General features: G+C 44.7%; 1 protein-coding gene across 1 annotated transcript in view; it reads left to right on the top strand.

Moving 5' to 3' along the window:
* Window positions 1-17046, top strand: part of ptpn9a (protein tyrosine phosphatase non-receptor type 9a) — a 167161-nt gene that overhangs the window by 20389 nt on the left and 129726 nt on the right. The gene's annotated exons all lie outside the window — the stretch shown is intronic.

Below are 17046 nucleotides of genomic sequence, written 5' to 3'. Positions count from 1 at the left end.
TTCTCGGCCCTTTTGATGATTCCCTGTGTTTTCTGCGGCTACCATCTCACATGGTGATGCAGCCAGACAGCGCACTCTCAATTGTGTTCTGATAAAATGTTGTCAAGATGGGGGCTGGAAGTGTTGCCCTCCAGTGTAGGCGCTGCTGTGCCTTCCTGTTGGGTGTTGTGGTTTTAGGATAGGTGAACCTTTCAAAGCCCACCAAGGAACTTCCTACACTCCACAGCGGAACTATTAATGTATATAATGGAGAACAGTTGACGTCCTCCTGAGATCCACATCACCTCCTGAGCATGCCATTGGTACAATGAGAATGGTTCGTTGTGTGCCATGAGATTACATAATTGGTGAGGTTTACAGTAGTGTTCAGGTGAGGAGATGAGATCCTCCCATAACAGACTATTTTTATCTGTCAACCTGGGGCATGTGGGGACTTCACCAAGCCAACCACCAAGCTGACCTGAGAGGGAAGGTGATGGGATTCCTTTGAGCAGTTTTGATTTTTTTTTTGCAAAGATCTCATGGAGCGATATTGGAAAACAGGCAGCTTCTGTGAAAACTCAAGATGGTCAGTGTTCTGATGATCTGAGTTCCGTTCCGATGAGGAACTTCAAATTGAAACATGAACTGTATCTCCTCCCATAGAGTGTACAGTGTGCACTTCAGCCCAACCGATCCACATTGACAAACATGTTCCACCCACACTCGTCCCTCTAGCTTGTGATTGGCCCATATCCCGCTAAAACCATCCTATCGATGTATCTGTCCAAATTTCCTAAATGTTGCAATAGTACTTGCATCAATTACTTCCTCTGGCAGCCCCTTCCATACGCTCAGCACCCTCTGTTATGCCTCATGTTACTATTAAACCTCTCCACCCTCACTTTACACCTGTGGTTCTTGATTCCCCTACTCGGGGCAAAAGACTGGACATACATCCAATCAGATGCTGCCTGTCTGCTGAACAGAATTTTTTTGTTTCAGTTTCGGATTTTATTTTTAGAATGGAAAATGTGATGGCCAACAAAATGGCCTTTCCTCTTGCATTTAACTCTGCTTTATTTTTGTTTATTCTTCGGAGGCTTTTAGAGTATTTCGTAGCTCAATAAACGATCCCCCACTTTAGACCACGTCAACCTTTGACCTGTTCTGTATTTGACAGATTTTATTCATTGGTAAGAGGATGATTGAAAAATTAGTCTCTGGTTCACCGATTGGTAGTAAGATTGAGTTGTGGTTCATACCTTGACAAAGGGCTCAGGCCCGAATCATTCGTTATATATCTTTGCTTCCTTTGAATGTTATGGGACCTGCAGAGCATCTAAAGACTTTCATATTTCACTGAATTGTGGTTCGGTGTATTTTGAAGGAAATATGTACTTGTATTATGAGTTCTAAATTAGGTGGCCAGAATACCCGAATGTAAAGCCACCTAAAATACCCGAATGCGGCTGTCGGGAGGCCACCTGAAAGTGGAGAACCCGGCCCTGAGGAGCACTTACCTAACCCTCCTCAGGGAGGTAAATTCTCCGCTTTGGAAAGCTCCCCTGAGGCACCTGAAAGCAGCAAGGCAAAGCGACTAGCAGCTTTCAGGTGCCTAGCAGCAGGTGGACTGATGACAGTAAGCTGGTAACCCGCTGACAGCTACCCTCCCTGCTGCTGACAGTCCCCCTCCCCACTACCTGACAGCCCCCCGGTGCGGAACTACGGACTTTGGGCCCCTGACATCCCACACTGGCCGCTTCAGTCCCTGACTTCCTTTGCCGGCCGATTCAGCCCTGTTGTCCTGCGCTGACTGCCCCAGTCCCACGCCAGCCACTCCAGCCCCATAGTCCTATGCCGGGGGGGGCTGTCAGGTAGTGACGGGGGGGCTGTTGGCAGTGGGGAGGGGGGCTGTCAGGCAGCAGGAGGGAAGCTGTCAGACAGCTGCTCCTGCCCCGACTCAGGAGCCGGCGTTTGCTCTGTGGCACCTCTTCCCGATGTGGACCTTTCAGGTAGCAGAACGCCTTCAGCACTGCCACCTGAACGTCCCTTCGCAGACACCCGCAGCCACTGCAGAGCCATATTCTCCCAGCGATTCCACCTGAAAGCAGCTATTGAAAACAGAAATTGCAGGAAACATTCAATATGCAGGCAGAAAGAGAAACACAATGTTTCAGGTTAGGGAAGGAAGGGAAACAAGTTAATTTTCAGTAGGGGAGAAGATGCGGAGGGATGAGTAAGGCAACACCTCTGATAGCGCATGTTTGAAGGACTAATGGGGGAAGTTACATGTACATCTCAATCTCTCTAATTCTCTCTTTCTTTACTTTAGATGCATAGCTAATAATTTGACCTCGTAAAAAAGCTTTCATTGCGTCCCATAAAACAAAATGACTAGAAACAGAGTTAACATTATTACTAATAAAATCCTCAATTTGTTTTTTTAAATAACTAATAAATTCTGGTTTTTGTAATAACATAATATTAAATCTCCATCTTGGTTCTCTGAACATCTTGTGAACTCTGATATTCTAATAATAATAATGAATGATCTGAAACCAACCTTGCCTTATAATCCACAGATATAACCTTATCCTGCAAATGTGTTGAAATTAAGAAATAATCAATTCTTGAAAAGGAATTATGACGTGAAGAATAAAAAGAAAAATCTTTCTCTGTAGGATTAAGTCTTCACCAAATATCAACTAAATTCAAATCTTTCATCATATTAGTCACTTGTACTGCCATCTTAGATTTCTTAATTACTCTTGGATACTCGTCCAATAAAGGCTCCAATACCACATTTAAATCTCCCCCAATCATCACATTGGAATTTGTTTGTCCAAGTAATAAAGACACATTTACAATAAAAGCTGTATCTTCAACATTTGGAGCATAAACATCAAGCAGAGTCCAAGCTTCATTAAGAATTGTACAATTTAGTTTTAATAATCTTCCTCCATTTTTCTCTGCATTCTGTAACTGAAATGGTAAATTCTTATGCACCAGAATTGCCACTCCTTTCGCCTTTGAATTAAATGGAGAATAGAAAACTTGTCCAACCCATTCACGTTTAAGTTTCAAATGTTCCTTATCTGTTAAATGAGTTTCCTGCAAAAAAGCCACATCAACTTTTAATTTTTTTAAGTAAGCAAGTACTTTCTTACGCTTAATAGGATTATTTAAACCCTGAACATTAAGAGAGGCAAACTTAAGTTTAGACATTACTTACAATAACACAAAGAAAAAGAGGAGGAAAAAAAAGAAAAAAGAGAAAAAAAAGAAGAAAAAAAAGAAAAACACCCCCTTCCCTTATCCCCTCCTAAAACTACAAAAAAAGAAAAAAAAAGATAATAATTAAAAAAAACTTCACTCCTTAATCCAAAAATTGATAAAAAAAAGAACAGGTAGGAGGTTGCAACCACCTCCTCCTGTCTCAATCGCTCAATGCGGTAACTCCTACAAAATATTGGGTATGAGATCACTCACATGTAGCTGATGACTTCTGGAAAATGATGCCCACCCAGCTCCCTCTCCCAACTCCCGTTTCACATTAAACTATCATCATTATCTGAAATCTTTTCAGAAAAAAAAATAATTTTTTTTTAATCAACTTTGTAACTCCGACCACCATTGCTTCCATTTCTTCTTGGAATTCGGTTCCCATCTTGCGCCTCCACTCTCCTTGGAAACCGTGGTGGACTACGTCCTTCCTGAAATTGCGTAATTGGCAATAATTGAGCAAAGGATTATCAAAAAATTTTGGTTGATAACCATCTTGAAAAATCTTCAATACTGCAGGGTATCTAAATGTTGTTTTATATCCTTTTTTCCCACAACACTTCTTTCACAGGATTAAATTTACGTCGTTGAGACATAACTTCTTGACTCAAATCCGGATAAAAAAAAAACACGATTGTTCTGAACCATCAAGGGAGATCCTTTTTGTTGTGCATTTCTTATAGCCACACGCAAAATTGTCTCTCTATCATAATAATTTAAACAACGAACCAAAACAGGTCTTGAATTTTGTCCTGGAAAAGGCTTTCTTCTCAAAGCTCTATGGGCACGTTCCAATATTAAGACTTCCGGAAACTTATCTTGTCCTAACACTTGCGGAATCCATTCAGTGAAGAATTTTCTTGGATCTGATCCTTCCAAATCTTCTGGCAAACCAACAATTTTTATATTATTCCGTCTAGATTGATTCTCCAAATAATCAACATTTTTCGCCAAATTTTTATTCTGAATTTGTAAAATTTCAATTGTTTTATTTACATCTTGTATTTGATCTCGTACCTCGACTATGCCTTGGTCACAACCATCAAGTCTTTCACTCGTTTCAAGCTTAAAAGCTCCATAATCAACCATCTGTTGAGTATTAATGTCCACCAAAGTATTAAGCTTTGTATTAACCTGAACTAAAGCCTTACCTATTTCTTTTATTGTAGAGGATAACTTAGATTCAAGATTCTTAATAAGTATATCTACTGGAATAGATTCGGCCACAGTAGGATCTTGCTGTTTCTGTATAGCCAAAGGGTCTTCTATTTCCTTTGGTTTAACTGCTTTTCTTATAGTATGACTGCGTGTGGAAACCCCTGCCACAACCTCCTCAGCAGTATCTGGAGGCTGATGGCCAGGGTTATCCTTAACCCATATTATATCAAATGCCTTCATTACATCGATGTCTGTTGAAGTCTTCATTACTGGAGGTGCATTTCGCAGCGCCACCGCTACATCAATCGGTAAGCGTCTTTTCAGAGTTGGGTCTTCAGCTGGCAGCGTCCCAGCTGTTCTAGCTGTCAAAGATTCACTGACAGCGCTCACAGCGGGCGTTGATTCACGCGCACACGCCTGGCCAGCCCTTTGTTCCAAGGGCTGCCGGGCGCCATCTTTAAAGAGCCCTACCGATAAAGAGCGGAGCTCCGTTGCTGAATCTTGTACCTCTCTTCCTGGATCCATTCCACACTGAGTCCTGGCTTCTTGTAAACAGGTAGGCTCAGATAACCTCGGGAATTGCAGTTTCTTAACGATCTGTTGCCGTTTTTTTTTTACTTCTTTTCAGCAGTTGTACCATTAGAAACTAATTCAACACCTCTAACTATTTCTAAACTTTTAAAAAGTTTTAACGGGCACTTATAGACAAAACAATAACAAAGAGTCAGGAGAGGACTGGAAGGTACGTCTGTTCCTTACGCCATCTTGCCACGTCCACCTATTTATTTTCTGTGATTTTTTTGCTGGCTGCTTGAGGCTGCCGGTTGCTTGAATTTCAGATAACGGGTTTTTAATCTGTAACCGATTTTTTTGGGTCTGAGCCCTTCTTCTAGGTATAAGTAAAAAGCAGGCAGGTGTCTGAATTAAAAGAAAGGGAAGGGGGAGGAATACAGATGAACAGACTAATTGGATATGGAGAGGAGGCCAGGAGAGAGGAAAGGTGAGAACTGATTGCAGGAGGGAAGGTTTGGCTCTTTGAATGAAGAGCTGGATTAAAGGAGTCAGAGGGAAAAGGGAAGAGTCAGCTTATGAAAAGGAAACGTAATGAGGGACAACCCTGGATACATTAATATTCAAATTGTGCAATTTATTAGCACGCAAAATCAAACGTAAATAAAAGACAACACACCTGCATGCAAACCAGTCTTGCGAGCGTGCAGGTTAACTAAACTGCTGTATATATATATATATATATATATTGAAGGTTAAAACAAACAGTACCTGCCACCCTGCTCCCAATATACAGGTACAGCACACTGATCAACAATACCTATTTACATGTTACAACAGGTGAGGCACAATAGACTTCTCTCCCAGGTGCATGCTAAAAATAACCCTCTACCTGACACAAATAGTCTTCTAGGGTCACCCACGGCTCTCAACTTGGAATGGAACTTAGGGGTGGTTCAAAGAGAGAGAGAAGTCATCCATATGTTGCGTTTTATAGTGCAGCCGGGGCTAGGTGGCTGGTCCAGGTAGGTTCTTGTGATTTCAGGTGAGATGGATCAATTGGAAGGTGTGGGTGGGTCTGATATCGATTGACATAGGGAGGTGATTTTCAACCAGCTTCCTGTATAGGCAGTCATGACCCTCCAGTTGTCCTGGGTAAACTTGTACCTCTCACTTTGTTCGTTTTAGATTGGTCACAGTGTTTGAGCTACCGAAAGAAATCAGAGACACACGCCGAGAGCATTTCAGTTTATACAAATCTTTATTACAAAATCTTAAGCTGATTTCAAACTACAATATGCAAGCCCTTCCCAATTATACTTATCAACGCCTGGACTGGTCCCAACTGCCGAAGCAAGGCAACGACCACACACCTGTAGTAGGTTGTCGGGGCGCCAGTAGCAGCTTCTCCACCTCCCCCGACCGGGACGTTGGTTGGATTCTAGAAGTTTTTCTTCTTGCTGAGAGATGTCTTCACCCCTCAGAGAGTCTGAAACTTCATTGTTTACTCATAGCCCATCACCCTGAATAAATGATTTACTTATCTTCAAGGTCTCCTGACAGTCTGCGACCAACAAAAGACAACTGCATCTCTGGGCCTCATGGTGTAAATTAGATTATGTCTCATGACCAACAAAAGACAACTGCATCTCTGGGCCCCATGGTGGAATTTAGATTATGTCAGCTTCATACATTATTCTCAAAGTAGGTCACTGATACTTAAACTTGTATAAGCAAAAGCATGGTCTAAATCCTCCATTACAACCCTCCATGTCACAAGCAAATGGAAACTGACCTTTGAGCTGACCAGCTTCTGTCAGTCCTGTTAGATAATCCTCCATGTTATGAAAGATCAAAATGGTGAGTAACTGACAGCTCAAGGTCACTTCTAAGTTCAGGTGCCTTGCAAAGCGATCACCCCATCTGTGTTGGAGTTCTCCTCGAGAGGAGGCCACACTGTAACATCGAGTGCAGTATACCATGATGGAAGAAGGCCATATGAATAGTATCACCAACAGCCAATCTTCTATGGAACCATGGTTTGACTGTCTGCAAAAGGTGAAGGTGATATCATTTGAGGAAACAAAGATTTATTTATTAATTTTCCCTCAAAAAAGTGTTTCATTTAACAAAAGCATTGATTCATTTGGGAGATGATTACCAAGCTGTAAGCTAGAATGTTTTAGTTTTCCCTGCAGAAGGATTGAAATTTTAAATGTTTCTGTTTTGTCGAGGAGCCCTCTGAAAAGTCCAGGTTGATATAGAAAATTGATTTATTTTTTTGTCAGTAAAGCATTTTGAGAAGCTGCTTGATTGACCATCCATTTAACTTAATATTGAACAATGCTCTTGCCATTGAAATAATCCACACAATTGGTTGACCGCTGTTGCCCCATTTATGTTGTGTTGGAGTTAATGTTAGGTCTGCTTTGTTCATGAATGAGTGAGTCAAACACCAGACTGAGTCGAAATCAAGGTTCTTTGTTCTTTATTGCCGGATTGTAACACTTGCAACTAACAGTGTTAGTTGGAGAAGGCGCATTCTGCCGTTATCAGCAAGTGGTGTTTTTTTTATACCTCAGGATACGTACTTAGTAAATTATCATACCATGACATTGTCCAATGAATAAACTGTTGCTATCCTTCTCTGTTAGTCTGCTGCACATCATTCTTGTTAGTGCCAAGCTTATCTTGAGTGTACAAGGCCACATCTGCATTCTGTTACTCCTTAGTACGGGGTGACTCCTTCTCCGGTCCCATCTCATGATGTTTTTACCTTACATTAATCAGTGTCAATATTCGAACATTGTCAGAATGTAACATATATGACATTTTAAAAAATGCGTCCAACATAAGGAACACAGTGTCACTTTGTCCAGTGCCCCTCAATAGACCTTTCAGGTAACGGAAAGGGAAGATAAACAAAATATAAAAGGGCTACGCTGAACTATATGACTTTAAATATTAATGGAATACATAACCAAATTAAAAGGAAGAAACTACTAAATTTAAATGAATAAATGTATTCCATTAGAAAAAATAACATATAGGTTAAGAAATAATATTGAAATATTCGAACAAGTATAGGAGCCTTACATTAAATACAATAGCGAAAACCTACCGGGGACAAACATTACCTAAGTTGATGGAAGGAGAAGGAAAGAAAAGAATGGACTCAGTAGAATTTCTGGTGTATTTTTGTTGAATGACAACATTGTCTGACTGGCTTAATGCAACCTAGATTGTATACCTAAAATGGATGAGAGGGGGGGGTGGGGGGGTGGCTTGGGAGGGGGGGGGAGAAAAAGTCACTGTATATGTGTGAAAAAGAAATAGTGTATATCATGGCTAATGTGATTTATGGTGTGAAAAATAATTTTTTTTAAAAATAAATAAATAAAAGAAATAGACCTTTCAGGTGAACCCTCCACCTTGAGGCCAGTGGCAGAAACAGATTGAAAAGAACACACTCACCTTTCAGGTGGCATCCCTTAAAAGGCTGCTCCAGTGTTACATGGTCCGCCTGAAAAGGCAGGGGCACTGCGTAGCATCCTCCAGAGCCCATGGAGGATGGCCGACTGGACCCGTAGCTCCACCCTCCGACATGACATCATTGAAGTGCGCCATGGCTGCTGACAGCAGTGTGAAGTAATGCTTGAAGGTCCCATGATGCATAGGCATGCAGCATGAAGACCAGTGTGTACCCAGATTGGTGAACTAACTACATATCTGCATTTATGTGACCACAGGTATCCCAAATGTTAATTCAGTTGAGGTCCCAGCACATTTTGTTGGCGATACTCCTGCATCTGTGGATGATGACGTCACTGCAACGTCGTCATCCTCCCCCTAAGCAGTGCTTACAGCAGCTGCAAATTCAGGTGTGTTGGCGGAGCCCAGCACTCCACTGATTATCCCTCCCCGAGGAGGGTTGGCATCAGCGCCTCGGAGCCGCTCTGGGCGCATTCAGGTAAGTAGGTATTTAGCCGCAAGGGGGGATAGTCTGCAGCTTTACGTGGGGGAGTTTGTGCCACCCAAAAAGGCCTAATGAGGCCCCAGCAACAAGACCAGTCCTCTAACCACTGAGCCTCTGGTTAACCAAAGGTTCATGTCTCTGCCCAGTGCCCGAAACATTTTCAGTCTAGTGGCAACATATTCCTCATCGAGAGATATTGGCATGTGATCCATATTGACACTACTCAAGAGAATATTATACTGTCAGTGATACTGTCCTTTAGACAAGGCAGTTAAAATTGAGTCACCGTTTGATGGGTGTTAAAAGAACCCATGTTAGTTTTACAATGTCCTTCCAAGAATTCATTGCTCAATCAACATTGCTAAAAAATATCGCCAACGAAATCATTATCTTTACAACAGCTGGGCCTGCACATTTTTGTCTGTTATGTTACTACCTTCTCTGCAACAGTGACATTCCACTCAAGGATACCTAACTGATGGACAAGTGATTTGGGGCATCCTGTTTATGAAAGCAGTTTTGATTGTATTGTTGATTTATTAAGCAAGACTTTAAATTAGCAGGCTTCTTCACAAAGCTGTTCTTAACATCGTAAAGTAAATGCATTTGCAAGTCTGTAGTTTTATTTTTTGTTCAGAAACATTGGTGGATTTAGGGGTCTGGCCTGTGATCCTGCTTCCCTCAAATACCTTGTTCATGCTCATGCAGTGTTAGTGAAGATCAGATTTAGTCATTTCAGGGACATTGCATAACCTTTTGGAGTCAGACATCGATCCTTTTTAAAACCGAGTGGAAGATGTTGCAGAGAAGGAAGGAAAGATCTTGATTTCGAAAATAATAATAATCGCACTGGATGACTTAGCTATTGTAACCTGCTTGTCACAATTCACTGCCTTCTTAGAATTATGGGAAGCAACATGCAGAGAGATGTAGCTGGGATTAGTGGGATGAATTGTATAATTTTTAGTACTTAAATGATGTATTCAATCCGATTTTCCCTTCGCTGCTCATAATTATTTCATTGGTTGGAGTTAACTTTGCATTTCTTCTTCTTTGGCTTGGCTTCGCGGACGAAGATTTATGGAGGGGGTAAATGTCCACGTCAGCTGCAGGCTCGTTTGTGGCTGACAAGTCCGATGCGGGACAGGCAGACACGGTTGCAGCGGTTGCAGGGGAAAATTAGTTGGTTGGGGTTGGGTGTTGGGTTTTCCTCCTTTGTCTTTTGTCAGTGAGGTGGGCTCTGCGGTCTTCTTCAAAGGAGGTTGCTGCCCGCCGAACTGTGAGGCGCCAAGATGCACGGTTTGAGGCGATATCAGCCCACTGGCGGTGGTCAATGGGGCAGGCACCAAGAGATTTCTTTAGGCAGTCCTTGTACCTTTTCTTTGGTGCACCTCTGTCACGGTGGCCAGTGGAGAGCTCGCCATATAACACGATCTTGGGAAGGCGATGGTCCTCCATTCTGGAGACGTGACCCACCCAGCGCAGCTGGATCTTCAGCAGCGTGGACTCGATGCTGTCGGCCTCTGCCATCTCGAGTACTTCGACGTTAGGGATGAAAGCGCTCCAATGGATGTTGAGGATGGAGCGGAGACAACGCTGGTGGAAGCGTTCTAGGAGCCATAGGTGATGCCGGTAGAGAACCCATGATTCGGAGCCGAACAGGAGTGTGGGTATGACAACGGCTCTGTATACGCTTTTTCAGTTGGTTGTTTTTCCAGACTCTTTTGTGTAGTCTTCCAAAGGCGCTATTTGCCTTGGCGAGTCTGTTGTCTATCTCATTGTCGATCCTTGCATCCGATGAAATGGTGCATTTAGAGAGTAGATATATGTACCAGTTGTCAGGAAATGGTTATCATTGAATGATGTTCTAGTTAAATCACTGGAGCCAAATCAAAGACAGAAGCTAATGTTATACAGACATGCACCCCAATCCCAGCAAGGGAAATAGGGAATGTAAATTAAGGGGTGTGGTAGCCCACCAAACGGGACGCAACCTGGCACACAAAATGGTCGACAAACGCGGCAACCGCACAGGCCCAATAGCCTTCGTCCCAGGTGACCACCTGCACAGCAGAAATCAACTAGCAACGGTGGGAACGCTGGCCAATAGGAGATCATCGCCCCTGTGATGTCACTCATGTCATCAGTAGCAGGGAGAGAAGATAAGCAGGACTTCAGTGCAATAAATCAGTCTTCGACTTTGACTCCTCGTGTGTGTCATTCTTTCCACACTTTGTGGTAGCACGCACGCTACGTTGGTGATCGTGGCATGTCCAACCAGTATTTGGGCCCGAAGATGATGGATCAAGCAGCTCTTCATGTGGTTTTGTTGAAACTGCCAACTTTCTTGGCATTGCAGCCACGTGTACAGTTCGAACAGGCTGAGGCCCAGCTCCGCCTTCAACAGATCAGCACCAACGACTCATGTTACTGCTACATGGTGACCTTACTCGACCAGGAGAGGCAGCAAGGGTTAACATCTTTCTACGGCAGCAAGGCAAATATGATGCCGTCAAGGAGCAATTAACCCGCGCTTTTGGGCTCTCACGGCACCCAATTGTTGTATTGGGGTGCACAACCTGGCACAGCCAGCCATCAGAACTTCTGTTAAAATGATGGCCAGTAGGTTCATCTGGTTTGCTGTTCGGCACCTGCACCGTCCCTCTCTTCTTCGGCAGCAACTGGTTCACGTGGACATTCGGAATTGCAGCTGTGGTGCAACCACTCCTGGGAGCAGACTACCTCCGAGCCCATTGCCTGCTGGTGGACCTCAAAGGGCGGCAATTAGTGCACGCTATGACTTTTAAAATCATTCCTCTGGGGGAGGCCAAGTTGCTTGCCCCCCCCCACTTCGACTCCATTACGCTATCCAACAACACATATTCATGGATCCTAGTGGAGTTCCTTTCGATTGTCGCACCACAGTTTTCTACCACTGAGCAGAAGCACAGGGTAAGCCACCACATCCTCACCGAAGGCCCCCCACTCCACACCACGGCGTGCTGCCTCCCCCTCCCCCGAGAACCTCACCCTCACCAAGGGTGATTTTAAACAAATGGAGGAGCTAAGGATATTGCGCTGTTCTGACAGCTCCTAGGCCCCCCCCTTTCACATGGTACCAAAGGCAGCAAGAGGGTGGAGGCTATGTGGTGATTATTGCTGCCTCAATGTCCACCACACCCAACAGGTACCCCATGCCCCATATCCAAGACTTTACTGCTAACTTACAAGGGACACGGGTGTTTTCAAAAGTTGACCTCATCAGGGGCTATCATCAAATCCCAGTCAATCTCGATGACATCCCTAAAACCACCATCATTACCCATTTTGCTCTCTTTGAATTCCTAAGAATACCCTTTGGACTTGAGAATGCAGCCCAGACCTTCCAGAGGCTGATGGATACAGTGGGCCAGGATCTCCCATTCACATTCATCTATTTGGATGATATTCTCATCGCCAGCCATAACACGGAGCACAAGGCCCACCTAAGGCAACTATGCACCCGGCTACAGGAATTCAGACTAACTATAAAACCTGCTAAGTGCCAGTTCGGGTTGGAAATGATCAACATCCTGGGGCATCGAATCAAGGCATGGAGCAAAACTCCTGTCCGAAAAGGTAGAGGCCATTCGGTGTTTCACCAAGCACGCACATTGAAGGGGTTGCAAGAATTCACCAGTATGATTAATTTTTATCACTGATTCATACCGGCAGCAGCCTGTATCATGCGCCCCCCTTTTCACACTCATGATGGGGAAGTGTAAGGATATGACCTGGGACAGTGAGGCTTCAGAGGCATTCCAGAAGGCCAAGGAATTTGGCTAATTAGCACTGGCTAATTCCAACCGTTCTCACAGTAGACGTCTCCAGCACAGAGGTAGGGGATGCACTGGAGCAATTCATCAAAGGGCAATGGCAGCTCCTGGCCTTCTTTAGCAGACACCTCCGGCCACCCGAACTCAAATACAGCACCTTTGACCAGGAGCTATTGGTGGGTGCACCTGGCAATCAGGCACTTCAGGTATTGTTTTGGAAGGCTGGCAATTCAGGGACTTCGCGAACCATAAACCGTTTACCTTTGCCTTTCACAAAGTGTCTGACCCGTGGTCGGCCAGGCAGCAGCGACACCTCTCATATATGTCTGAGTTCACTACGGACATCCAACACAGTGCGGGTAAGACCAATGTGATGACTGACGCACTGTCCCATCCTGCAATTGAGTATGTCTAGGCCCTGTCCCAGGGAATAGAATATTCTACTCTAGCCAGGGCACAGCAGGAGGACCCTGAGATCCCAGCCTATAGAACAGCAGTTTCTGGCTTCAGGCTGGAGGATGCCGCCATCGGTCCCCGGCAACCAGATGGTCCTCTACGACGTCTCCCCAGGAAAATCCCACCCCATCATGCCGGCAGCTTGGAGGTGGCACGTCTTTGATGCGGTGCACAACCTGGCACAGCCAGCCATCAGAACTTCTGTTAAAATGATGGCCAGTAGGTTCATCTGGCATGGCCTTTGGAAACAGGTTAGTCAGTGGGCCAAGACCTGCACGCTCTGCTAGACGTCCAAAGTGCAGACGCACGTCAAGGTACCTTCCCCTCCAGACTTTCGAGTCGGCATGACCATTCAGCCACGTCCACATCGTAGGGCTACTGCCAGTCTCTCGTGGGGCGAGATATCTTCTCACCACAAGGTGGCCGGAGGCAGACCCGCTGGCCGACACAACCACCAAGTCCTGCGCCAGGGCACTGATTAACGCCTGGGTGCCAAGGTTCGGAGTCCGGAGCATATAACCTCTGATAGAGATACATGGTTCACTTTAGGACTCTGGGCAGCACTGGCCAATTTGATGGAAACCCAGCACCTCCCTCAGGTTGGTGGAGCTGTTCCACAGACATCTAAAGGCGGCGTTGATGACCTGGATCAAGGGGCCAAACTGGACACATGAGCTACCCTGGGTCCTCCTGGGGATCTGCACCAAGCCAAAAGAGGACTTCAATGCTTCAGCAGCTGAGATGGTGTATGAGACACCGTTGGTGATACCTGGGGAGTTCTTGGCCCGAGAAGACCCGATGGCCTCACTGATTAAGCTGAGGGAAAAACTGGGCACTCCAGCACCTCCGCAGCTTCCACTGCATGGCCAGGCCAAAACCTACGTCCCCAAAGACCTAGAGACCCGAGAGTACATTTTCTTTGGAGGGGGGCACACCGAACACCTCTGCAATGGCCCTATGACGGGCCTTATCAAGTAATCAGACACAACGGGTCAACATATGTGCTGGATGTCAGCGGTAAGGAAGACTTTCACCGTTGACCGCCCGAAACCAGCACACCTGGACATTAGCCAACCAGTCTCCATGCACCCCCCGTGACGCAGAGGTAGGCCACTGATAGCAGCAAACAGCACTCCGATGGCTATTTCTGGAGGGGGGGGGTCGTGTAGCGGCCCGCTAACTGGGACATGAGCTGGCGCACAAAATGGCTGACAAACGCAGTGACCGCACAGACCCCGTGAGGGCTAACAACCTTCATCCAAGGTGATCACCTGCACGGTGGGAAACAACGAGTTACAGTGGGAACGCCGCCCAATGGGAGATCGGCGCTGCCATGATGTCAGCTGCGGGGAGAGAATATAAGCAGAGCTGCCAGTACAATAAATCAGTTTTCGACCGACTCCTCGTGTGTGCGTCTTCTTTCCACGCTTCGCGGCAGCGTGCACGCTACAAGGGAAAAACTTGTCTTGGGCACGGTGACTGGATTGTGGATGAAAACCTTTCTGATTCACAAATGTCCGTCAAGGAACGATTTTTTGTCTTCTATTGCTCATCACTTTCTGTATCTCCATGCCCAAAACGATGACTATTTCAGAGGGCAAAACGTTCCCAGGCCTTTTCAGTTTCAAAAAGGAATAACATTCATTCATATCCTATAAATGAATAAAAAATATCCTTTCATTTCAGAAATGTCTCTTTAGTTTTAATAATTTGTTTTAATTGATTTTTCTACCCCCAACCCTATCCAAATTTTTTTGTGTAAATAGTTTATGTTTGACTTCCTGTGAGCTTGTTTATAGTCATTGAAAACATCCTGGAGACATCGTGCAGAAGGTAAACGGGCTGTTGGGTTCATGTATTTGCAACGAGCCTTGCAAACCTTCACATAAAATGCCCAATGTGGGAACCATCGTGAAGTAAGACATGGGAAAAATTGAAGTCATTGGGGACTAATTATGATTTAGTTGGTGATTGCAAAAAAACTTGCAAATCCTCTTGGACTTTTCCTCTTGAATGCAAATGTACACAATCCACATCTTAGAAGAAATAAAATGCAAAGAAATTTAATTTTTTTTGGAACTCCCACGAGAGTAAGCGCCTTCCCCTTCTCTCCCCTCCACATTCAGGAAGGACTCATTTCAGAGGGGAACATGGTCCAATAGCTGAGATAGTTAAGCACAGCGAATGCGTGTTTTTACTTGTTGAGTCCTTTGGTTGGGTGTATTTATTTTTTGTCCCAAATTACGGGGACATGATGTGAAAGCAGCAAACAGCACTCCGATGGCTATTTCTGGAGGGGGGGGGGGTCGTGTAGCAGCCCGCTAACTGGCACAAAATGGCTGACAAATGCAGTGACTGCACAGACCCCGTGAGGGCTAACAACCTTCGTCCAAGGTGATCACCTGCACGGTGGGAAACAACGAGTTACAGTGGGAACATCTCCAGCTCTGCCTGCAAAGATTCAGACTATTGCATTTTTCCAAATTGACAGATATCTCCCCCAGTCCATTCTCCAGAGCTTCTGGATCTGTTGAACTTTATCTATTGTTAGGATTTTGAACGTTGATGCCCCTGTGCTTTCCTGCATAATCACACATAATAATACACATGGAATTTTACAGCATGGAAAAAGGCCCTTTGGCCCATCTTGTCCATGCTGACCAACTTGTTCACTCATTTGTCTACATTTTATCCACATCCCTCCAAACCGTTCATATCCATGCACCTGCAGCATTGTGTGAGACCTTTGATCACCAATCCTTGAACTGGATTCTGGTCTGCAGCTGAGGTTTACATCTTATACATGGTGAAGAAGAGCATTTTGATTTCAAATGATAAGATCAAAAATAAGCCAGAAGGGTTTTCTTTGGATTGCAAATATATGGAAAAAGGTGAGTTTTAATCTTGAAGCACTAAGAATACAAAAGTTTTAAATTAGTCAGTGATGGTTGTAAAGTTTATTTAATGTTAACTGAAAATATGCTGATTTTTTTTCATGTGCGATGAAATGAGTTAACTGCATTCTTTATTTAATTACATTAACAGACAAATTAATTAAGATGAAATGCATTTAGTTCCAAAGGAATCCATGCAGTTCCCCAGTGTGAACCAGTAGTGAACTGTGCAGTTTCCCCAGCGTGAACCAGTAGTGAACTGTGCATTTCCCCCAGTGTGAACCAGTAGTGAACTGTGGAGTTTCCCCAGTGTGAACCGGTAGTGAACCATGCAGTTTCCCCAGTGTGAACCAATAGTGAACTGTGCAGTTCCCCCAGTGTGAACTGGTAGTGAACCGTGCAGTTCCCCCAGTGTGAACCGGTAGTGAACCGCGCAGTTTCCCCAGTGTGAACCGGTAGTGAACCGTGCAGTTTCCCCAGTGTGAACCGGTAGTGAACTGTGCAGTTTCCCCAGTGTGAACCAGTAGTGAACTGTGCAGTTTCCCCAGTGTGAACCAGTAGTGAACTGTGCAGTTTCCCCAGTGTGAACTAGTAGTGGTGGTGCAATTCCCCCCTGAGTGAACTAGTAGTGAATTATGCAGTTCCCCACTGTGAAGTAGTAGTGAACTGTGCAGTTCCCCCAGTATGAACCAGTAGTGAACTGTGCAATTCCCCAGTGTGAACCAATAGTGATCCCTGCAGTTCTCCCAGAGTGAACCTCACCACCTTCTTTGTCCCTTCTACAAGGAGAGGAACAGGGAAAGTTTGTCTGGTGTCATCTCCAGGTTAAACCTTTCTCCTCTTCTCAAGCCACTCCTTGGTGTTAAGGATGACTTACTTGGTCCTCCAGTGTGGCTGTTGAGGTCTCTGGTGGATATGCAGACACTTTCTCTATTGGGAAAAGTGTAGTTTGACATGGCTGGCCAATTGCCAA

The sequence above is a fragment of the Narcine bancroftii genome, chromosome 11, assembly GCF_036971445.1.
Source record: "Narcine bancroftii isolate sNarBan1 chromosome 11, sNarBan1.hap1, whole genome shotgun sequence".
NCBI lineage: Eukaryota > Metazoa > Chordata > Chondrichthyes > Torpediniformes > Narcinidae > Narcine > Narcine bancroftii.
The sequence above is the reverse complement of the archived record's forward strand: the minus strand, read 5'-3'. Positions and strand labels throughout refer to the sequence as shown.